Source organism: Mauremys mutica, chromosome 2, assembly GCF_020497125.1.
Source record: "Mauremys mutica isolate MM-2020 ecotype Southern chromosome 2, ASM2049712v1, whole genome shotgun sequence".
NCBI lineage: Eukaryota > Metazoa > Chordata > Testudines > Geoemydidae > Mauremys > Mauremys mutica.
This window is the reverse complement of record NC_059073.1, coordinates 226,895,054-226,917,852: the sequence shown is the minus strand read 5'-3', so window position 1 is coordinate 226,917,852 and position 22,799 is coordinate 226,895,054. Positions and strand designations below refer to the sequence as shown.

Sequence of the window (22,799 nt, the reverse complement as noted above, 5' to 3'; positions counted from 1 at the left end):
AATGTTTGGTGTTTTTTTTTTTTTTCATGCAAGCAGAGTACCTTCCCTTTTTAGAAAGAAGCTCCTGTTGCATTTTTCAACGGGGAAAAAAAAATGCATGACCTGATAATATTTCTTTCAAACAGTGAAACATTAGAGAGCAAGTGCTTTCCTCAAGGGCTATAGTTTATTATGGATTTTTGTCAAGGCCCACTAACATAAGAAGAAATGGCATATTACTAGTAAGCTTCTATTTTTCTCATTTAAATGGGAAGTTATCAAGGATTTTTTTTCAATGGGGAGTTTCACTGATGTCTTAAGCAGTCATAAACCCATCTGTTTTGTATAATTAGTTTTATGACTGATTTGCTGTTGTTGACAGGGTACACACAAAGCAGAGTGTACTGGTTAATCTGGATCTGAAAGGGTAGCCTTGACATCTTAGAGTAGTTGTGGTTTTATTTTGCTTTTAATTTGTGTTTAAAAATTAAGGCCATACTTCATTTTGAACCTTAGCAACTGACTAAGGGCTGCATAATTCTGCCTGTACTTGCAATTATTTAAAAGGTCTACAAATGTATGAATGATTAACTTTTAGTGCATTTTTCTTGAACAAATACCATGACATTTCTAACATAATCAAATAAGGAATAAACGACATTCATACCTGCTCTAACTTTGACAGTGGCAACACAACATTTAAAAAGTCAAGGAAGAACTCAGAATAATAACTTTGGAAGAAAAGGCTCTGAGCAATATTCTCATCTCAGTTAAGTTTGTGTGTGAGATAGGATGGGGTTGGTATGTGGTGTAATTGTTTTTAATTGTTCCTCTAGTATAAATGAGAACAGAATTTGGATCTTCGTCTTTCCAATTCCTCTGAGTGTCAAGAATCCAGAACAGCAGAGCTTGAAAAATGTAATTAATGGACATGGTAGGGATATCTTTCAAAATTCCAGTAGGATATGCCTATGTGCTGGAGTTCTAAATTCTGGAACTGTTGTTTTCTTTATTTTTTTTTAAACCTCATATGTTGGCTATTTGTTCTCTACACTACACTAGAACAATGTAGACATGCCCCCTAAACTCTCCTGTGTCCCATTTCCTCACCCTACAGGATTTCTGTGTTTTGGCACCCACTGAAAGCTGATTCTGCACTTGCTGGAATAGGAACCGTGTAACAAAATGGAAATTATATGCAAGCTGTGACAGTAATAGTAATGTAGTATCTCATTACAGTATTTTATAATTTGGAAATTAGAAAATGTTACCCTTGTCTTGTGATAATACATATTCTTAAATCACTATGAATTCTAGAAATGTCTGATTTTTTCCTCACATTTTGACAAATAGTTTCATCATTGTCTCATCCCCCCACCCCCAAATCTTATACAATGGAAGTATTTTTACACACCACAGTTCTTGCAAAGAATATAATTTGTTAATTTCTGAGCCAGGAGTCTAAAAGAAAGATTTTGAAGTAGCACCTAAGTATGTTTCTGTAGATAACCTATATATCCAGTCTCAACCAATCCTTTTCACCTCAAAGTAGAAGCCATCTCATATCTGTATCTAATTTCTCCCTGAGACTTAAAACATCTTCCATCTACCGAAGATTTAGGGAGATAAAGGTTATTAAAATGTGGTGTGTGGGGGCCTTGTAGGGGAGAGATTATTTGAACATGTGTCGTCTGAAGGCTAATGATTCTCATTCTAAGAGTTGCATATCTCCAGAATACAGTAGCTGCTAAGCTTCATGAAATATTTCAATTATAATTTGAAATGGGTATAATAAATTACTTCAGTTCTTTAAAAAAAATGATGAATATTGTTTTTCAGTATCTAACACCATAGATAAATATTCTCCTCTCAGAAATGGAGGGGACAGTGCTTCTTAGCTTTTCATATGAAGTCTTAAATTGTAAATAAAGACCATGAAATATAAAACAGATTATAACTCATACATGCCACTGTGAATTTTAAATGTACACTTAGGGCTTGTCTACATGGTGTGTCGGTCTGCACTAGAGGTGTGAAAATTGTACTGCAAACAAGCTTGTTGCTGCACACTAAAAATTCACTAGTGTGCATTAATGTAGTAGTGTTTGAAACAGGACTACATTAATGCGCCCTGGGGAATGTTTAGTGTACACCAGCAAGGTCTGCACAGGCCCATTAGTGGGCAACATGTGAGTGTGGACTAAAATTTAATTCCCCTCCCCTTGTGCAGACTAACGCAATGTGTAGACAAGCTCAGTGGCAGGGTGTTTTGGGTGGTCAGCAGGCCTATTGTTCTGGGCTTCCACCTCCAGCCTGTAGTGAGGCAGACGGGCTTCCCTCCTCTGAGGTGAGGGAGGGAGTGCTACCTGCCCCTTGGAGGGTGGAGCCTAAGCCTCCCCGCCCTGCTCGCCAGAAGGAGAAGGGCGGGGCCGGAAGTATAAAAGACCAGACTTGCAGCCCATTCAGGGGGAAACCTGCAGAGGGGAAGGACGTCCTGCTGGTTCTGGAGCAGCTTGAGGCAGATCCCCTGCCTAGCCTGTTCCACGCCCCAGACATGGACGTCAACTGGCCCAGACCCCCAGCGTCGGCGTGTTGTGGCTGGATCCCCGCCGACCTTGGGGCAGCTGACTCTGCCCCTGCCAGGGCCCTGGGCTGGGACGCGGTGGAGTAGGGAGGGCCTGCGTCCCTCTGCCCCTCCCCCTGGGTGGCTGACCCTCGTTCCTCTGCAAGGGGCTCTCACTCTGAAGAGAAGTGGCCCCAGCCCCCTGAAGACTGTTGTTTGCTGGCTGCCTGAGCCCCGCCCAGGCTATAGCCGGCCCCTTAAGACTGTTGGGGGATGGGCTGCCTGAGCCCTGGCAAGCCCAGTACTCAGGTAAACAGAGACAAGCCTGGAGACAGGCTATCACAGCCCTCCAGGGACCTCCCTCCTCCGGGGTGAGTGAGGGAGCATTACACAGCCATTCTATTCGTTCACAGTATCCCAGCCCTCTGGGTGAGGTCTTATCTGGACTGGACTTTTTGATGGTAACCCCTAGCTCTGCCCTCCTCAGGTCAGGGGTCATAGCTCCAGGATAGGTAGGGGGACCCAGGGCCTTTCTCCTAAAAATGAAGTGGTATGCACTAGCCTATGTTCAGCTAGGCCACTTGCTCACCTTTCACGGGCCACTTCCTACCCCACCTGCATCTCAGGTTGGGGTATAGTCATAGTCTTTGCTTCAAAGCCCCCACAGTCTAGGGCTGATGCCTGCAGCCTTCTTAAGCCCTTGACCACAGTTCTCCCTCCTTCCCAGAGTGTCTAGTAGCCAGGGGAAGACTGGCAGCCAGGTCCCCTAGGTAGACATTTTTCTCCTGTTTCTGCAGAGCAGTGTTCATCCATAAATGGCCTCTTCCTGAGGCTGCTGAAGCTTCCTTTATACTGATCATCTTCTCAGGAGCATGTGCAGCAGTCCCTGAGGGGCAGGACCTCCCTGGCCCAGTACTGCTCCAGGCCTTCCCCTGTCTCAGCTTTAAACCCCATCACAAGCCCATAAAGCCTAGTCCTGTAACATATAGCTTGTGGGCAGATTTGTAACAATCATGCAATGCTCCGTGAACTTCACTGGCACTCCACGCAAGCACCGCTGCATTATACACAATGCAAGATTGGCCCTTAAGGATTGAATACTGAAATTCTTCTTATCTTGAGTGATATGTCCCTGAGTGCACAAGGTTTAGGCCAAGGTCTGCTCTGACTTATGCTGGTGTAAATCCACAGTAACTGTTATTCTCTGTGGAGACACTTGCGCAAATGCGAACATATTTTGGTTCCTGGATTTAAAAAAAGAAAAAAAAAAAGAGCAAAATCTGATCTGTATAACATGCTGACACTGGAAATGATCTTCAGTTTATTTTAAAATACATTTAACATTTTTAATTATTGTATTGTGTGTAAAATAATAATAATAATTAATAATATGCCAGATTGCGAACACTTTACTCACAAAGGTGAATGACTGCTACAGTTTGTATCGGAGGTATACAAACCTCACACTGGGCCAGAAGGCAATCATGGGGCCAGGTAGCCCTACCCCTACCGGCCTGAAGATCAGGTTTAAAGGAGCTGAGAAGCCCAGGCATGGGGTGGTGGACAGGATGCAGGAGAGAAGAATCCTTCTCTAGGAAGCCAGACAGAAGGTTGTGCCTGAGAGGGAACCTCACAGTGGGTAAGGCCTCCAGCACCACTTTCTCCAGCCACCACGCGCTTTGAGAAGCAGCGTGACTTGCAGCACACTGCTCGTTTGGACTTGCTTGTGAAGCTATTGACTGTTTGGACTATAGGAGTCGTGCCCCAAACTGAAGGAGCACATGGCAGAGAAGTAGCCCAGATTTAGGCTCTCTGTGGGGAGGAATCTGTCAATCTTACTTCCCACAGGGCCTTGAGCAGGGACCTGGTGGATTGGAAGGCCCTGGGTCCCCCTACCATGACTCACTTAAGGGCAAATGCCCAGACACTCCCAGCCTATGGGCAGGAACCAGGCACTACTACTACACCTCTGCCCTGACAGCAAGACAAAGGGTAGAGGTCAGGTGCACTAACCACTAGGCCACCCAGCCCACTGAGCACCATATCACATGACCTCTTCCTGGGTTATTTTACTCAAATAACATAATTTTCAATGCTTAAGACTCAGTTCACCCTTGTTGGTAAATTCTACAGTCCTTGTACAGTCTTTACTCTGGGAATTTTGCAGGAGTAAGAGTTCAGAAAAGACTTCATAATTTGGCTTTGGGAGAAACTGGCATGACCCAAAAGGTTTAGGTGTGTGTTCTATGAGCCTGATCCAGCACCGGAAATTCCCACTGAATTTCCCAATGGAAGTTGCAGGTGCTTGTTATCCCACAGGATCAGGCCCTCACAATGAGCCAATCTTAGCAGCTTTAGCCTGCAAAACAATTTTACAGTTGCCCCTCCACCGGGGCGGCTCCAGGCCCCAGCACGCCAAGCGCGTGCTTGGGGCGGCATGCCGCGGGGGGCGCTCTGCTGGTCGCCGGGAGGGTGGCAGGCAGCTCCGGTGGACCTCCCGCAGGCGTGCCTGCGGAGGGTCTGCTGGTCCCGCGGCTCCGGTGGAGCATCCGCAGGCACGTCTGCGGGAGGTCCACCGGAGCCGCGGGACCGGCGACCGGCACAGTGCCCCCTGCGGCATGCCGCCGTCCTTGGGATGGCGAAATGGCTAGAGCCGCCCCTGCCCTCCACCCATGAAGGCAGCTGATTTCTTTTTATTTTATTTTATTTTGCTATCACACATAACTCTAACTTCTCTGTTATTGAGGAGGCCCAACAAGAAGCTCTCCAAAATTATTTTTCAATGCAAGCTCAGTTTCCTGGGAATCAGTCTGGCTCTGACCATAGAAGATGACAGAGTCTATACCATACACAGCTTTTTATTTCTGTCAGAACTGTGTGCTCCGACCTGACTATAGACAGGAAAGGTTTATAAACACACATGCTCTGTGTTTAACCCTTCTGACTGCATAAAGGTATTTATTAATAGGATTTTCTTTCAACCTTTGCTGTCTTCTCTGTATCCTATCCAGAAAAGACCTTCCACAAGCTATTTATTGGACATAATCAAAGAGGGCATAGTAAAACTTCCTGATTTCTAAACTATTGAGCACGTAATTTGCAGCCACTGCCTTGAGTTCCTGTCATCTATTCTACCCTGGTATCCTCCTATCTCTCTGGCCACTCCTTTGGCATCTCTTCCACTGTGTTGTCTTTCTGCTTCCATAGGATCCCATTCTTGGCCCCCTCCTCTTCTTGCTCTAGACTGTTTATTTGGGTGAGATCATCTGCTTGCACAGCTTCAATTACTATATTTATACTAGTTGATTGCCAAACTAAATGCCCGTTCTTGACTAATTTCACTTCATCTCGGCTCAAATCTCAGCCTCTGTCTCTGACCTTCCCTTCTGAATGTCTCGCCAGCAACTCAAACTTAACATGACCAAAAAAGAACTCCTTGTGATGCCATCCTTGAAATGGCCACTCATCTGCTTCTCTCTCAAACAGCTGAGTTTTCTTCCACACTGCTCCTATGTATGTAAAGTTCTTCCTGAATTAATCTGTATGGCCACTACCCCCTCCCAAAAATCCACTGCTGCTATGAAGCTGACAAGAAATCATCCAAGCAATGATGGGGAGGTTGTGCAATAGCTAACCAATGGAACCACATGATGTTAACTTCATTTCCAAGGTCATCTCTTTACCCTTCAGTCTTGTTGTTTGTCACCCTTGCTTGTTGCTTCTTGTTTCAAATCAGACAGTAAGTTCTTTGGGCCAGGAACCAGATCTACTTGTATGTTTGCAGAGATTCTAGCATAATGCATTCCCAGTCGCTAAATGTATCCCCAGTATAAATAATAGTGACTGGTAGTAATGGGGTCTACAAATCCCATACTGAGCAGAGGTAGGAGGAGGAGGGGAGCTTCTCCTGCCTACAGGCAAGCAGCTTGACCCCCCCCCCACACACACAGCTGCTACAACTGCCAGTCCTGGAAGGAGACACCCTCAGCTGCAACCAATGAGGGGGGAAAAAAGGTCTGCTATAAAAGGAGGGAGGCTCAGAGGGGGAGGGCAGGCAGAGAGGCATGGGGTAGGGAAAGGGCAACGCCCATGCACCAGGCTGCCTCCAGAAATAAGACCCAAAGAGACAAAAGCAGACCCCTGGGCCTAATTAGAGGCCATGGTCCAAGAACTGCCCTGATCGGGGGCTAACCAAAGGAAACCAGGCAGGTAGCAGTAGAGACCCCCTGCAGTAGAAACCACACCAAGGACCACTGACACTGGCCTTAGAGGGCAATGAACAGTCTCAGGCTAAAATGAAATGGCTTGAAACAGTCTATATGACATAGCAAGAAATGTGTAATATTTACTCCTTGGCCCTGGTTCTGATTTATATTAAGGTTATTTTACACTGCTTTGGCAATGTATAGGGGATTGAAAGCAGGGCCGGCTCCAGACCCCAGCGCGCCAAGCGCGTGCTTGGGGCGGCGTGCCACGGAAGGGCGGCAGGCGGCTCCGGTGGACCTCCCGCAGGCATGCCTGCGGAGGGTCTGCTGGTCCCGCGGCTCCTGTGGACCTCCCGCAGGTGTGCCTGCTAAGGGTCCGCTGGTCCCGCGGCTTCAGTGGAGCATCCGCAGGCGTGCCTGCGGGAGGTCCACCAGAGCCACGGGACCAGCGGACCCTCCACAGGCATGTCTGCGGGAGGTCCACCGGAGCCGCGGGACCGGCAACCGCCAGAGCGCCCCCCCGCGGCGTGCCGCCCTGCTTGGGGTGGCGCAATTCCTAGAGCCGCGCCTGATTGGAAGTGGCTGTAAATATATACAATATATTCCCACTGATTTTAATGGCTGCATGATCATTAATACATAAGGAAACTTAATAACAGCATGTTATATACTAAAGATCTGTGCCTGCTATTATTCTGCATAAAAGCTCCCACTGAAGTCGGTTTTGCCAGACAATGGCAGTATAAGGCCCTACTGCTTCAATTCTGCACTCATATGCACAGGCATACCACAAAAAATCGGAAAAAAATGTGCATTGTAGTAGTCTTTGTCAGATAGCTGCTATGGCAATCTGCTACTGTCCTTTAAAAGTGACTGTTATGCATTTAGTGCTGCTGTTTGTTTTTTTAAATCAACAAGCTCTTTGATGTGGGAAGATAGCTCAGTGGTTTGAGCATTGGCCTGCTAAACCTAGGGTTGTGAGTTCAATCCTTGAGGGGGCCATTTAGGGATCTGGGGCAAAAATCTGTTTGCGGATTGGCCCTGCTTTGAGCAGGGGTTTGAACTAGATGATCTCCTGAGGTCCCTTCCAAACCTGATATTCTATGACAGTAGGCATGTTGCAACTTTTCACCATTTACACTGTTAATTTGCCTTTACACAAATAGATTGTTTCCCCAACGCAGTAATGTATCAGAGAAATCCCACCATTCTCCTTGTCTCTTTAAAAATACCTATAATCAAGCACTGTTGTAAAAGATAGCTTTTCAACACCCTCTTTGCCAGATTTGGAATACTGTAACAAAATTGATGGTCTTTTCTTTCCAACATACAGAAAATCTCTTATTTTAGAAAAGCTATTGTTCCCGTCAAAAGGAGAGGGAAACACTAGTTGTTTTGCAAGGCAAAAGTTATTTCAATACTATGTACTAAGATGGAAAGCCTATAGGCTAAATTCTGATTGTGGTTACATTTGTATAAAATGTGGAGTAACTCCCTTGAAAGCAAGCAGATTTAAACTGGAGTTACTGGGATCAGAATCTGGTCCTCAGTGTTGGAAAGTTTAGGGCTCTATTCTGCTCTCATATACATGCAGTAATGTCCTTTGACTTCTCTGGAGGTTACAGTTGTGTTTGAGAGAATAATTGGCCAAACAAGTGAGTCCTGATTATCAGTGCATTTCTTAATCTGAAAATTAGGCTTTGGTAAGAGGGGCAATATTCATTATGACAGATATTGCAACCCCCTAAAGTATCTTATGGAGACCATTGTATTAAATTTATGAATGTTTTCTGTATGCCTGAGTTCTACTCCACAGGGTAGGGCTACCATAGCTCCTCCAGGAACTAAAAATAGCAGAGGGTAATTACCTTTGGTAATCTGATTCGGGGTGGGGAGAAGTTAACGCTGCATAGCCCCCCAGAGAAACTAAATGAATTTTTTGCATTGTTTTTCATGGCTGAGGATATGAGGGAGATTCCCACACCTGAGCCATTCTTTTTAGGTGACAAATCTGAGGTATTGTCCCAGACTGAGGTGTCATTAAAGGAGGTTTTGGAGCAAACTGATAAATTTAAACAGTAATAAGTCACCAGGACCAGATGGCATTCACTCGAGTTCTGAAGGAATTCAAATATGAAATTGCAGGACTACTAACTGTAGTTTGTAACCTATCATTTAAATCAGTTTCTGTACCAGATGACTGGAGGATAGTTAATGTGACGCCAATTTTTAAAAAGGGCTCCAGAGGTGATCCCAGCAGTTAGACTAGTAAGTCTGTCTTCAGTATTGGGCAAACTGGTTGAAACTATAGTAAAGAATTATCAGACACATAGATTAACATGATTTTTGAAAAGAGAAATCATGCCTCACCAAATTACAAAAATTCTTTGAGGGGGTCAACAAGCATGTGGACAAGGGGGATCCAGTGGATATTGTGTACTTAGATATTCAGAAAGCCTTTGACAAGATCCCTCACCAAAGGCCCGTAAGCAAAGTAAGCTGTCAAGGAATAAAAGGGAAAGTCCTCTCATAGATTGGTAACTGGTTAAAAAATAGGAAACAAAGGATAGGAATAAATGGTCAGTTTTCAGAATGGAGAGAGGTAAATAGTGGTGTCCCCCAGGGGTCTGTACTGTGACCAGTACTATTCAACTTATTCATAAATGATCTGGGAAAAGGGGTAAATAGTGAGGTGTCAAAATTTGCTGATACAAAACTACTCAAGATAGTTAAATCCAAAGCAGACTGCGAAGAGCTACAAAGGGATCTCATAAAGCTGGGTGACGGCAACAAAAGAGCAGATGAAATTCAATGTTGATAAATGCAAAGTAATGCACATTGGAAAACATAATCCCAACTATACATATAAATTGATGCGGTCTAAATTAGAGATCTTGGAGTCCGTGTGCATTGTTCTCTGAAAACATCCATTCAGTGTGTAGCAGCAGTCAAAAAAAAAAAAAACTACCAGATTGTTGGGAATCATTAAGAAAGGGATAGATAATAAACAGTAAATATTATATTGCCACTCTATAAATCCATGGTACCCCCACATCTTGTATAGTGCATGCGGATGTGGACACTCCATTTCAAAAAAGATATATTGGAATTAGAAAAGGTTCAGAAAAGGGCAACAAAAATGATTAGGGTTATGGAACAGCTTCTGTATGAGGGGAGATAAATAAGACTGGGACTTCTCAGCTTGGAAAAGTGATGATATGATATGATAGAGGTCTATAAAATTATGACTGGTTTGGAGTAAGTAAATAAGGAAGTGTTATTTTCTCCTCATAACACAAGAACTAGGGGTCACCAAATGAAATTAATAGGCAGCAGATTTAAAACAAAAGGAAGCATTTGTTCACACAAAGCAGTCAGTCTGGAACTCTTTGCTGGAGGATGTTGTGAAGGCCAAGACTATAACATGGTTCAAAAAAGAACTAGAGAAGTTCACGGAGGATAGGTCCATCAATGGCTGTAAGCCAGGATGGGCAGGGATGGTGTCCCTAGCCTCTGTTTGCCAGAAGCTGGGAATGGGCGATGGTGGATGGATCGTTTGATGATTACCTGTTCTGTTCATTCCCTCTGGCACCTGGCATTGGCCACTGTCGGCAGACAGGATACTGGGCTAGATGGACCTTTGGTCTGACCCAGTATGGCCATTCTTATGTTCATACATTATGATATCTCCAGCAAGCCAGTCTGCCTAATGGCCAGCTCCTGTGCTTTGCTTCCTCTTTAAGGACAAGGAGCAGTGCAATTGCCAGCAGTTACCACACAGCACTTGGTCAGCCCAGTGCATTTATTTTTAAGATAAAAGCCGTACAGAGAGAACATACAAAAACAATAGTGGATTGGAGTGTTGTTCCAGTGATTTTTCTAGGTGCCTGTAAGTTAGGGTCAGCATCATAATGCCCATCCTTTTTGTGGTTCTGAGCCAGGGAGAAAATTTCCGACACTTTGGAGGACAGACTATTAGTTGACAGTAGTACCTGGGGCCTGATCCAGCTCCCACTGAATAATAGGAAAACTCTGTCAGAGGCTGGCTGGCCTTTTAATGCAAGCTAAGCTCAGCCTCTCCTGTAACCTAGCAGCCATCGCTAAGCTGATGGTGATTTGGCAACTGAAGGCTCATTAGTGGCCTTACCTGTGAATGGGTTAGGAAAAAACTATACAAGTATTCAGGGGTGGGGGAAGACTGAAGGGAAGGCAGGACTCTCCTGCAAGTAGAAGAACCCACAGACTCAGGCTCCTGTGAGGGGAATCTATGAGCTAGAACCTACCAGGTCTAAGGAAATCCCATGGGGAACCTGCCAGAATCCCTGAGGGAGGGAGGGAAAACCTGCAAAGATAGGACATTATAAAAGAAGAACTCTGCAGGAGCGGGATAGGCTCGTGTGGAGGAGGACCTGAAGAAGGGATAGTAAAAGCACTTCAGTGGAGACTGAGAGGGGCAGAAAACTAATTAGTTCAGCAGAGAAGAAAGAAGCCAGAGGCCTGAGAATCAAGGGGAGGCTGAGTTGAACACAGGCTGTGGGGAAGCAGCACAGGTGGACTTGGAGATAGGAAGCAGCCCAGGGAAACAGAAGCAGGGTCTGAAGAAGCAGTGCTTAATACAGGGTCCTTGGGCCAGGACCCAAAGTAGAGGATGGGCCTGTGTTCCCCTACCATCCCCTGAGGAAGGGGCATGCTAGCCAACCACAGGAGTGGGTTAGGCTCCTCAGACGGAGGCCGAGTACAGATCCTCCAGCAAGCAACAGAGAAGGAACTCTGAAGAAGCAAATTAGGCTCCTGTGGGGAGAGGCCCTGATGAAGGTGAGTAAGAACACTTCAGTGGAGCCTGAGAGGGATGGAAGAGTTATTTGGTCATTCAGCTTGGACTTTCAACTGGGCATTTTGAAACCCTGGAAGGGGACTGAACTTCAGATTACTTGGCTGGAGGTGAGAGGCAGACAGCTGGCAGGAGATGAGGACTCTTTGCAGTATCAGACCCTAACACAACGAGGTGCTACAGATGGTGAGAACACTACCTTACAAACTCCCTCGGACTTCAATAGGAATTGGATTAGGTCCTTAGATATTACACTAATATACACAATATAAAAACTCTAGGCCCTGATCCAACACCAATTGAAGTCAATGGAAGGTTTCCCAGATTTAAACAGCAGCTGTGAAATAGAACAGAAGCAGTGATATATGACCACCAGGATTAACCAAGATCTGAGGATTCTTAGAAAAGGTTCGAACAAATAACTTCCTTGAAACTGCCTCCTGCTCATGAAGTATGGATAAGCACCAGGGACTAGGATTCATTGAAGGATATAAAAATTGTCTCAGAAAAAAAAGTCACAGTGTACAGTGCTCACTTTATATTTTTATTACAAATATTTGCACTGTAAAATGACAAACAAAAGAAACAGTATTTTTCAGTTCACCTCATACAAGTACTGCAGTGCAATCTTTGGGAAAGTGCAACTTACAAATGTAGATTTTTTTTATTACATAACTGCATTCAAAACAATGCAAAACTTTAGAGCCTACAAGTCCACTCAGTCCTATTTCTTGTTCAGCCAATCACTAAGACAAACAAGTTTGTTTACATTTACAGGTGATAATGCTGTCCACTTCTTATTTACAATGTCACTAGAAAGTGAGAAGAGGCATTTGCATGGGATTTTTGTAGCAGGCATTGCAAGGTATTTATGTGCCAGATATGCTAAGCATTCACATGCCCTTTCATGCTTTGGCCACCATTCCCTGCTGATGATGCTCATTTAAAAAAAATGTGTTTAATTAAATTTGTGACTGAACTCTTTGGGGAGAATTTTATGTCTCCAGCTCTATTTTATCTGCATTCTGCCATACATTTAATGTATTAAAAATCTCAGATGATGACCCAGAACATGTTGTTCATTTTAAGAACACTTTTGCTGCAGATTTGATACAATGCAAAGAAGGTACCAATGTGAGATTTCTGAAGATAGCTATAGCACTCGATTCAAGGTTTAAGAATCTGAAGTGCCTTCCAAAATCTGAGAGGGGTGAGATGTGGAGAATGCTTTACGAAGTCTTACAAGAGCAACACTCTGATGTGGAAACTACAGAACCCAGACCACCAAAAAAGAAAATCAACCTTCTGCTGGTGGCATCTTACTCACATGAAAATGAACATGTGTCGGTTTACACAACAAATCCCTTCCCAGCAGTCTGCTCTGCTTTGGATTGTTATCTAGCAGAACCTGTCATCAGCATGAAAACACGTCCTCTGGAATGGTGGCTATAGCATGAAGGGACATGTGAATCTTTAGCGCATCTGGCATGTAAATATCTTGCAACACTGGCTATAATGGTGCCATGAGAACACCTGTTCTCACTTTCAGGTGACATTGTGAACAAGAAGCGGGCAGCATTATATCCTGCAAATGTAAACATTGGAGCTTGTTTGAATAATTGGCTGAACAAGAAGTAGGACTGAGTGGCTTGTAGGCTCTAAAGTTTTACATTGTTTTATTTTTGAATGCAGTTATTTTTTTGTACATAATTCTATGTTTGTAAGTTCAACTTTCATGATAAAGAGATTGCACTACAGTACTTGTATTAGATTAATTGAAAAATACTATTTTTTTACAGTGCAAATTTGTATGAAAATATAAAGTGACCACTGTACACTTTGTATTCTGTGTTTATAATTGAAATCAAAATGTTTGAAAATGTAGAAAAATAAAAAAATATTTAAATGATATTCTATTATTGTTTAATGATTAATCACGTGATTAATTTTAATCACTTGACAGCTCCTATCTATCTATCTATCTATCTATCTATCTATCTATCTATCTAGTTTCTAAGGGTATGTCTACACTACAAGAGTAGTTCGATTCAACTTAAGTTGAGTTTGTGGAATCGACCTTACGAAGTCGAATTCGTGTATCCACACTAAGGACACTAATTCGACTTTGTGAGTCCACACTAACGGGGCAAGCGTCGACTTTGGAAGCGGTGCACTGTGGGAAGCTATCCCACAGTTCCCGCAGTCCCCGCTGCCCATTGGAATGCTGGGTAGAGCCCCCAATGCCTGCTGGGGGAAAAAATGTGTCGAGGGTGGTTTTGGGTAACTGTCATCATTGAACCGTCAATCACGCCCTCCCTCCCTGAAAATGCCTGCGGGCAATCTGTTCGTGCACTTTTCTGGTCAGTGACAGCGCGGACGCCACAGCACTGCGAGCATGGAGCCCGCTGCAGTTATGGCCGTTTTCACCTCCTCACACCTTATCGTCCACCTCTTCCACAGTCAGCTGCTGAGAAATCGGGCTACTTTTCAATGGTGCTGCAAGCACTGGTGGACCATAGGGGACGTTTTACCAACATCAACGTCGGGTGGCCAGGCAAGGTTCATGACGCGCGTGTTTTCAGGAACTGTGGTCTGTTTAGACGCCTGCAGGAAGGTAGTTTCTTCCTGGACCACAAAATAACTGTTGGGGATGTGCAGATGCCTATAGTGATCCTCGGGGACCCAGCCTACCCGCTAATGCCCTGGCTCATAAAGCCCTATACAGGCGCCTTGGACAGCGACAAGGAACTCTTCAAGTACCGGCAGAGCAAGTGCAGAATGGTGGTGGAGTGTGCTTTCGGAACGTCTCAAGGGGACATGGCGAAGCTTACTGACTCGCTCGGATCTCAGCGAAACCAATATCCCCATTGTTATTGCAGCTTGCTGTGTGCTCCACAATCTCTGTGAGAGCAAGGGGGAGACCTTTATGGCAGGATGGGAGGTTGTGGCAAATTGCCTGGCTGCTGATTACGCTCAGCCTGACACCCATGCGATTAGAAGAGCCCAGCGGGAAGCGCTGTGCATCCGGGAGGCTTTCAAACCTAGGTTCCTCAGCGAGCAGCGTGACCTGTGACTGTTCAGTTTCTTTACAGAGAAGCTGAACCTGCCCCTGTTTCTTTACCCAGTTACTGTTGACTATCCTCTGCAGTTACATACCCCGTTCACCCCGTTTCCCCCACTTCCAACACACGTGTAAAAATACCGGTAAAATACATGTTCCATTGTTACTTAAAGGTTTATTTATTAATGACTTTGCGTTAAAGGGTTGAAACTGGGACGCAGACTGTGCTGGGTAGGGTGTGCGGTGATGTAAAGACCGCCTCTAAACTTGAGGAATGACAGGCTCCTGCTCCTAGAACGGTCCGCAATGCCGGACTGGTTGTTTCAACGGAGCCTGCCATCCCTCCTTTTTGGGACTCTGTGTGCGGGGGCTATGTGACCTTGCGGCGGGGGAGGACGGTTACAGATTCCCCTGCTGCGTGGCCCTGTGGTCCAGGACAAGGACCGCTGCATAAGATCTGTAACCGCCCTCCCCCGCTACAAAGTCACATACCCCCCCACCCACACAGAACCTGGAAACCACCTCCCATACCGACCAGGGTGCCTACTGACTGCACTGTGTGTGTGACCTGCTGCTGATCCTGCCCCCGTGTCTGTACCCTGGTAAAGGTGACTGCCCTATGCAATTACCAACCCCCTTCCCCACCCACCCCCCTTCAAACACAGTCTTCTGTAAAAAAACATGACGGAAACAGTAATTAACAGCAAAGTATTTTTAATAATTAACTAGACAGTTAGGGGATGAAACTTGGATTGGGGCTTGGGTGAGTCAGGAAGGGAAGGACTTCTCAAAATTGAGGGTATGAGAGCTTTTGGGTACTTAAGCACTCTGCTGGGGTGCAGTGACAGTTTTCACGGCCCCTGGCGCCCCTCCTTCTTGTTATTTTGGGTGAGGGAGGTATGGGACTTTGTGGCGGTGGAGGGCGGTTGCAGATACACTGCAGGGGGGCTCTGTCCTCCTGCCTGCGGTCCTGCAGAACATCCACAAGGCGCCGGAGCGTGTCCATTTGCTCCCTCATTAGTCCAAGCAGCGTTTGAGTCACCTGCTTGTCTTCCTCATGCCACCTCTCCTCCCGTTCGCTGTGTGAGCGCTGGTACAGAGAGATGGTCTCCCTCCACTGGCTCTGCTGGTCCGCCTCGGCTCGGGAGCAGCCCATAAGTTCAGCGAACATCTCGTCCCATGTCTTTTTCTTTCGCCGCCTAATCTTTGCCAGCCTCTGTGAGGGGGATGCTGTGGCAGGTCTGGAGACAGTCGAAGCTGTGTGATGGGAAAAAGGGAGTGAATTCCTTGCAAAGATACATTTTTGCGAACAACGAACACAGTGTAGTCTGTCTCTGTGAACAAGACCATGCACAGCACCTATCTCGTTCGCACTCCTGCTGCAGGCAATCCGGAAAGCATAAACTCTGCCCCTGTTCCACCCCATCGCAGTGTCCCCCGACCCTTGGAATTCTGGGTTGAGATCCCAGTGCCTGATGGGGCAAAAATCATTGTCGCGGGTGGTTCTGGGTAAATGTCGTCAGTCATTCCTTCCTCCGGGAAAGCAACGGCAGACAATCATTTCGAGCCCGTTTTCCCTGGATTACCCTAGCAGACGCCATAGCATGGCAACCATGGAGCCTGTTTTGTCTTTTGTCACTGTCACCGTATGTGTACTAGATGCCGCGGACAGAGGTGATTCAGCAGTGCTACACAGCAGCATTCATTTGCTTTTGCATGACAGCAGAGATGGTTATCAGCCATACTGTACCATCTACCATGCCATTGTAAATTGGCAATGTGATGACGGTTAACAGTCCTACTGCACTATACCTTCTGCTGCTGTCATAGGTGCCCCTGGCCGAGATCAGCCGGGGGCGCAAAAGACAAAACTGGGAATGACTCCCCGAGTCAATCCCTCCCTTATGGTATCTAAAAATAGAATCAGTCCTGCCTCGAATATGGGGCAACTGTACTAGGGTTGCAGTGTATCAGAGAACTAGAGAGCACAGCTGCTCCGTGTCAGATCCTGCAGGAATGACGAGCTGCGTGCCATTCACAGGGGGTGCCCCTGCAACAACCCCACCTGTTGCTTCCCTCCTCCCCCAGCCTTCCTGGGCTACCTTTGTAGTGTCCCCCCATTTGTGTGCTGAAGTAATAAAGAATGCAGGAATAAGAAACAGTGACTTGTTAGTGAAATGAAATGAGGTGAAGGCAGCCTCCAGCTGCTATGATAGTCCAGGCAGTACAGAAACTTTTCTTTACACATGAAGGGTGGGGGCTGATGGAGCTCAGCCCCCTGTTGCTATGATGAAGATGGTTAGCAGGCCGTCTACTTATGAGCTGATGACGAGGACGGATAGCAGTCCTACTGCATTACACCATCTGCCACAAGGCTGATGTTGAGGACAGATACCAGTCATATTGCACCGTCAGCCACCCATGAGGCGGGGGTGGTGGTGGATGCTACAGTACAGTGCTGCAGCATCGCGTCTACCAGCAGCATTCAGTACACATAGGGTGACATTTAAAAGAGTCAAGAGACGATTTTTTTTCCTTTTCCTTCTGGGGATGGGGGAGGGGGGTACATTGACGAGCTATGCCCTGAACCACCGCGGACAATGTGTTTGACCGTACAGGTATTGGGAGCTCAGCCAAGAATGCAAATGCTTTTCAGAGACTGCAGGAACTGTGGGATAGCTTGTGTCCTCAGTCCCCCCTCCCTCCATGAGCGTCCATTTGATTCTTTGGCTTTCTGTTACGCTTGTCACGCAGCAGCGTGCTGAGTCTCTGCTATGCCGTCTGTCTGGAGATTTTTTAAAAATACTTTGGACCAGGCGTAACATTACAGTAATTCCCCTAATTAGATGCAGGAGTCTCCGAGCAAGATCACCCTGAGGAGGGTCACTGAAGGAGATAGAGAGCGCATGCTGCGTGAAAGCCAGCACAAACCAGGAGCCTATGCTGCCATGCTCGTGGAGGCAATGCTCCCTGAACACCTCATGAAAGCCTGGCACGGAAAAGTGTGCTACCACGGAGCACCCAATAAGGCAGCTCTCCCCAGGAACCTCTTGCGGAGGCTTTTTGATTACCTCCAGGAGAGCTTCGTGGAGATCTCCCAGGAGGATTTCTGTTCTATCCCCATATATATAGACCTCCTTTTCACATAGTTCAGATTCCTGTTCCATTAATAATAAAAGTTTACATGTTTAAAGCATTTACCGACTGATCCTTCCCCTGATTCAGGGTCCGGGTTAACGGCCGGGGAGGGTTGGTAGGGGATCTCTGTGAGGGTGATGAATGATCCTGGCTGTCGGGGAAACCAGCGTTGTAAGCGCTGTCGCCTGCCTCATCCTCCACAAACCCTTCCTCATCTTCCCCGTCCGCGAACATCGCCGAGGAACTGGCCGTCGACACTATCCCATCGTCAGAGTCCACGGTCACTGGTGGGGCAGGGTGGCAGTCTCCGGAGCGTCCGTTTGCCGCTTTGGTCTTCTGGTAGCCTTGTCTCAGGTCCTTGATTTTCACGCGGCACTGCGTTGCATCCTGGCTGTATCCTCTGTCTCTCATGGCTTTGGAGACCTTCTCGTAGGTCTTTGCATTCCGTTTTTTGGAGCGCAGCTCCGAAAGCACAGACTCCTCGCCCCACACACCGATCAGATCGAAGAGTTCCCGGTCAGTCCATGCTGGGGCCCTCTTTCTATTCAGAGATTGCATGGACTCCTCTGCTGGAGAGCTCTGCATCGTTGCCGGTGCTGCTGAGCTCGCCCCGATGTCCAACCAGGAAATGAGATTCAAACTGTCCAGACAGGAAAAGGAATTCAAATTTTCCCAGGGCTTTTCCTGTGTGCCTGATCAGAACATCCAAGCTCGGACTGCTGTCCAGAGCGTCAACAGAGTGGTGCAGTGTGGGATAGCTCCCGGAGCTACTAAGGTCGATTTCCGTCCACACCTAGCCTAATTTGACATGGCCATGTCGAATTTAGCGCTACTCCCCTCGTCGGGGAGGAGTACAGAAGTCAAACTAAAGAGCCCTCTATGTCGAATTAAATAGCTTCGTGGTGTGGACGGGTGCACGGTTAATTCGAATTAACGCTGCTAAATTCGAATTAAAGTCCTAATGTGGACCAGGCCTAAGACTAATCCATGTACCTGTAGCTGAAAATGCACCTTTAATTTAAAAGTATCTTGTCACTTTTTTTGGAGGTTTTGAGAAAAAAAATTGTTTTATTTTTCTCTGCTGGTATTTTGTGTGGGTTTTTCTAATACTGGAGCAAGAAGGGGCACAAAATCTGCACTACAAAATGTCCATAGAGACTCCCCATCTCCTTCACCAATGCGTGTATGAATCTTTTCCTTTTTCAAGTTCCACAAGCAGCAAAAGATTCTGCTGCTGCTTTCCCCTGCCTGCTCTGAGCCTCTAGCTACATGCTGCTCAGACACAATTTAGAATGACAAAGTATGAGATCGATTCTGGGTGCCAAATTAGTCCAATTAAAAAGTAAATCTTATTGCAGTTTGAATGTGCCATGTGTGTGAGAGAATTTAGCTTCTTATTTAAGTATTTTTAATAAGATACAGTAAAAAGAAAAAGAGGTTATAGGGTAGGTAAATCTTTTTTGGGTGCACCATCATGTCAATAGTTCTATAATGACTTGGCTGAGTTTGATAGAAAGATTGTAATACATGCTGATAGACTATCAGAATGGCTTCCCCCAGAGTCCTGCAGCACGTCCATAGTGATATTACCTCTTCTGTCATTCACACATAAGCAGGATCACATCAGTTTTCTCTTCCTTAATGTGCATATATATATATATATATATGAGACATGGTTTCAATGATGATGGCTATAATTAAGCAGCAGATATGCACTCCAATGGCCACGATTGCATTTATTTTTATAAAATATGGCATATTCCTATGCAAAAAAAATCTGTATTACATCAATATGTTCTCCATTACAGCCTTCTTTCCGTTTTAATGAAAATTGAGGGTTTATCAATATTTATACTAAAGGGGAAGACTAATGGCCCTTAAAGGATTAATAGGTGTTTTAATGAATGGTTAATCAATTGCTATAGCCTCCAGCAGGCCAATATTTTGCTTATTATCATGGCTTATAAACATAGTACCTTCTACTGATGAGCTTATAACCAAATATAAATCTTCTACTCATATATATAATGAACATTATACTAGCCCTTTATAAAACATTTTATAAATGGAATCTTAATATACAATATGGCTGACTATTCTGTACCTTTCTTACGATCTTTCCTTCCACTGTTTTTTGCTCTCCCGTGCTGGTGCTGCGCTGGGCTCCAGGCAGCTATGGCACACCCAGGACTAGGCTCCTCCTGGGCAATGTCCTGTGCAGAAAGATCTTGGGCTTTCTTGGGGCACCAGCCCAGCCAGAGGCAATGGGGGAGGAAGGAGCCCACCAGCCAGCCTGCAGGTGAGCTGAGTGTTCCTGCCAGGGATTGGTTCTCCACACAGCCTAGGGAGAGGGATGTGCCCCACCAGGGTTTATGGAGAAGCAGTGGGGCTGGGGCGGGGGGGGGAAGGGTAAAGTGAGGAGAGATGCTGGGGAAGGAGGCAGCAAGAAGGGTAGCATGCAAAGGGCTGATGGTTAGGCAGCAGAGGCGATGCATAGGGCAGTCAGGTGCCCCTCCACTATCAACAGTTACATGTTCTCCCTGCAAAAATTATTCTTCTAGCATGGAGATGTTGAACAGGACCCTCGTTATCCTGCAAAGAGACAGTGGGTGAGTGAAATGAGGTGTGGATGGGTTTTTTTACTATTGTGTCTGGGGAGAAAGTGTAACAGCTGCCATTTTGGAAAGGTCAGACAAACAAAGGAGAAGTATGTAGCCGCTGTCTTAAGAAAGGCACAACAAGCAAGGAGAAAAGATAAGATTTAGATGTCCGAAAAAGGAAATAAATCCTCCAATACAAAAGTCTGTTCCCATGGCCATGAAAGAGAGTAACTCCCACTCCAGCAAACAAAGTATATAGGCTGATGGAGAAGCACCCATCACTAAGGCTGACTTGAAGGACATGCTGGTAGAAATAAAAAATGTTCGCTCCTGTGGTGTAGTTATTAGGAACAAAATTGGAGAAGGATCACCTATGGTGGAAAATTTTAACAATAAATGAATTTAAAGATGGTATAATCTCATAAGGCTGGATGTCATATAGATAGTTTGAGATTAGACAAGGCTTGGTTCTTAAAGTGTGATTATATAGATATAAAAAGAAAGAAGAAAATCCCCCTGCAGCAGAGAACTAACATGCCCATGAAGAAAGTAAGGAGAGTCTAGTCTAGAAGGGGCACTTGACAATGGTGGAATGTACGGGGAGTGAGGGGATGAGAGAACAAAAACAGATGTTAATAAACAATATTAAAACATATAACAATATTTAATTTTAAAAAGTCAGAGCTCAGAATTTAAAAATCTATGGTAAATGAGAATCAGGGTACAACAATATAGTTGTTAAAGAAAGGAAAAGCAACATATGTGGGAGTTTTAAAATCACTCTGTGTGAGGTGTGAGCTGTATCTTAAATGTCTTATTTAAAGAGGAGGTGCAAATGTAACAGAGACCTGACAACTTTCTGATGGCAGTGGGAAGAAGCTGTATGACTATTTTTAACAAAAGGGAATATACTGGGTGAGAGCAGACTTAGTCCTCATGGGTGAGTTTATTAATGTCATGACTAGTAGCATTAAGGGGATGAACAATCCAACAAAAAAGGAAAAGGATGCTCTGTTCACTGAAAAAGGATTTTCCTAGTATAATCTAGGTACAGAAAACACTTGAAGGAAAATGATGATAAATATCTGAATGCTTCTTGGACACAGCTGCCATGTCTCTCCAGGGCAATCTAATAGAAGAGGGGTGGCAATACTGTTTGCTGAACACTTCCTTTTTATTGTTTCAGCAAAATTAATCGATACAGAGGGCAGATATATTTTAATTAAAGGATATTTTTGAAAGGTAACTTTTCACCTTAGCTAGTGTATATGCTCCCAATCAAGGGGAAGCTTCTTTTTATCATTTTTTTGGAGATTTAAGAGATTTTAGGGAAGGGAATATTATTCTTAGGGCAATTTTTAATGAGGTGTTTAATCACATTTTGAATCAATGCAATATACACAGAGGGCATTTAGGAGGAGGAAGTGTAAATTTGGTGCATCACCTAGAAAATGAGGATCTGGTTGATGTCTGGTGGGAGATGAATCTGGATGTCAGGGACTATACATGTTATTCTGCTACTCATGGATCTTATTTCAGATTGACATGATTTTTGTTTCTAGGACCAGGGCTAATTTGGTCTAAAAAGATAATCTGAGTTATAACTTGGTCTGATCATGCCCCTGCATATATCAAAATAAAAGATTGGTACTCAATGGAAAAACAAAGGCCCAACAGTTGAATAGAGCTTTGTTGTATGACTCCCTTAGAATTCAAGACCTGGAAGAATTTTTTTCAGAAATATATAGAAGAAAAGGAAGAAAGGGATCCATACAAGTGTTCTCTGAGATGCTGGAAAGGTAGTAATGAGGAATATCCTTATAAATAAAGCATCATACATGAAAAAGATGAGAGCTCTTGAAGGAAAGAGTTGGTTAAACACCTTTGTGTTTGTAAAGGTAGACATAGATCTACAGGATCTAAAAGTGTATAAGAAAATAAATGAGATGAGTGGGAAGATTAACCTGTTTAAAAACAGGTAAGATTGTGCAGACACTTAGATGTAAAAAATAGTATGAAAAGGGCAATAAACCTGATAGGCTTTTAGTCATAAAGTTAAAAAAGAAACAGGAAAATCAGCCATCCCTCGTATTAGAAATAAAAAGGGAGATTTAGTAGGTTGCTCCGTACAGATCTCTGAAACATTTGCTAACTTTTTCAATATTTTGTATGCTTCAAACCATCCAAATTCTAAACTTATAGATATTTGAGAAGCGTGAAATTACGTCAATTCTCAGAGGGTGATGTGGCAGCTCTTGATAGGCCAGTTTCTTCAGAGGAAGTTGAAGTTGTAATTTAAAATCCAATAAAACTCCAGGTCCAAATTGGTTTTCTGGAAAGAGCTCTAATGCAAGTGTTTGTCCCTATTTTAACTGATTTTAATGGTATATTTCAGGGTATGAGATTACAGATTCATGGAAAG

At 44.8% G+C, this 22,799-nt stretch overlaps 1 protein-coding gene across 3 annotated transcripts in view; it reads left to right on the top strand.

Moving 5' to 3' along the window:
* Positions 1–22,799, top strand: part of KCNH8 (potassium voltage-gated channel subfamily H member 8) — a 371,011-nt gene that overhangs the window by 155,926 nt on the left and 192,286 nt on the right. The window lies entirely within an intron of this gene.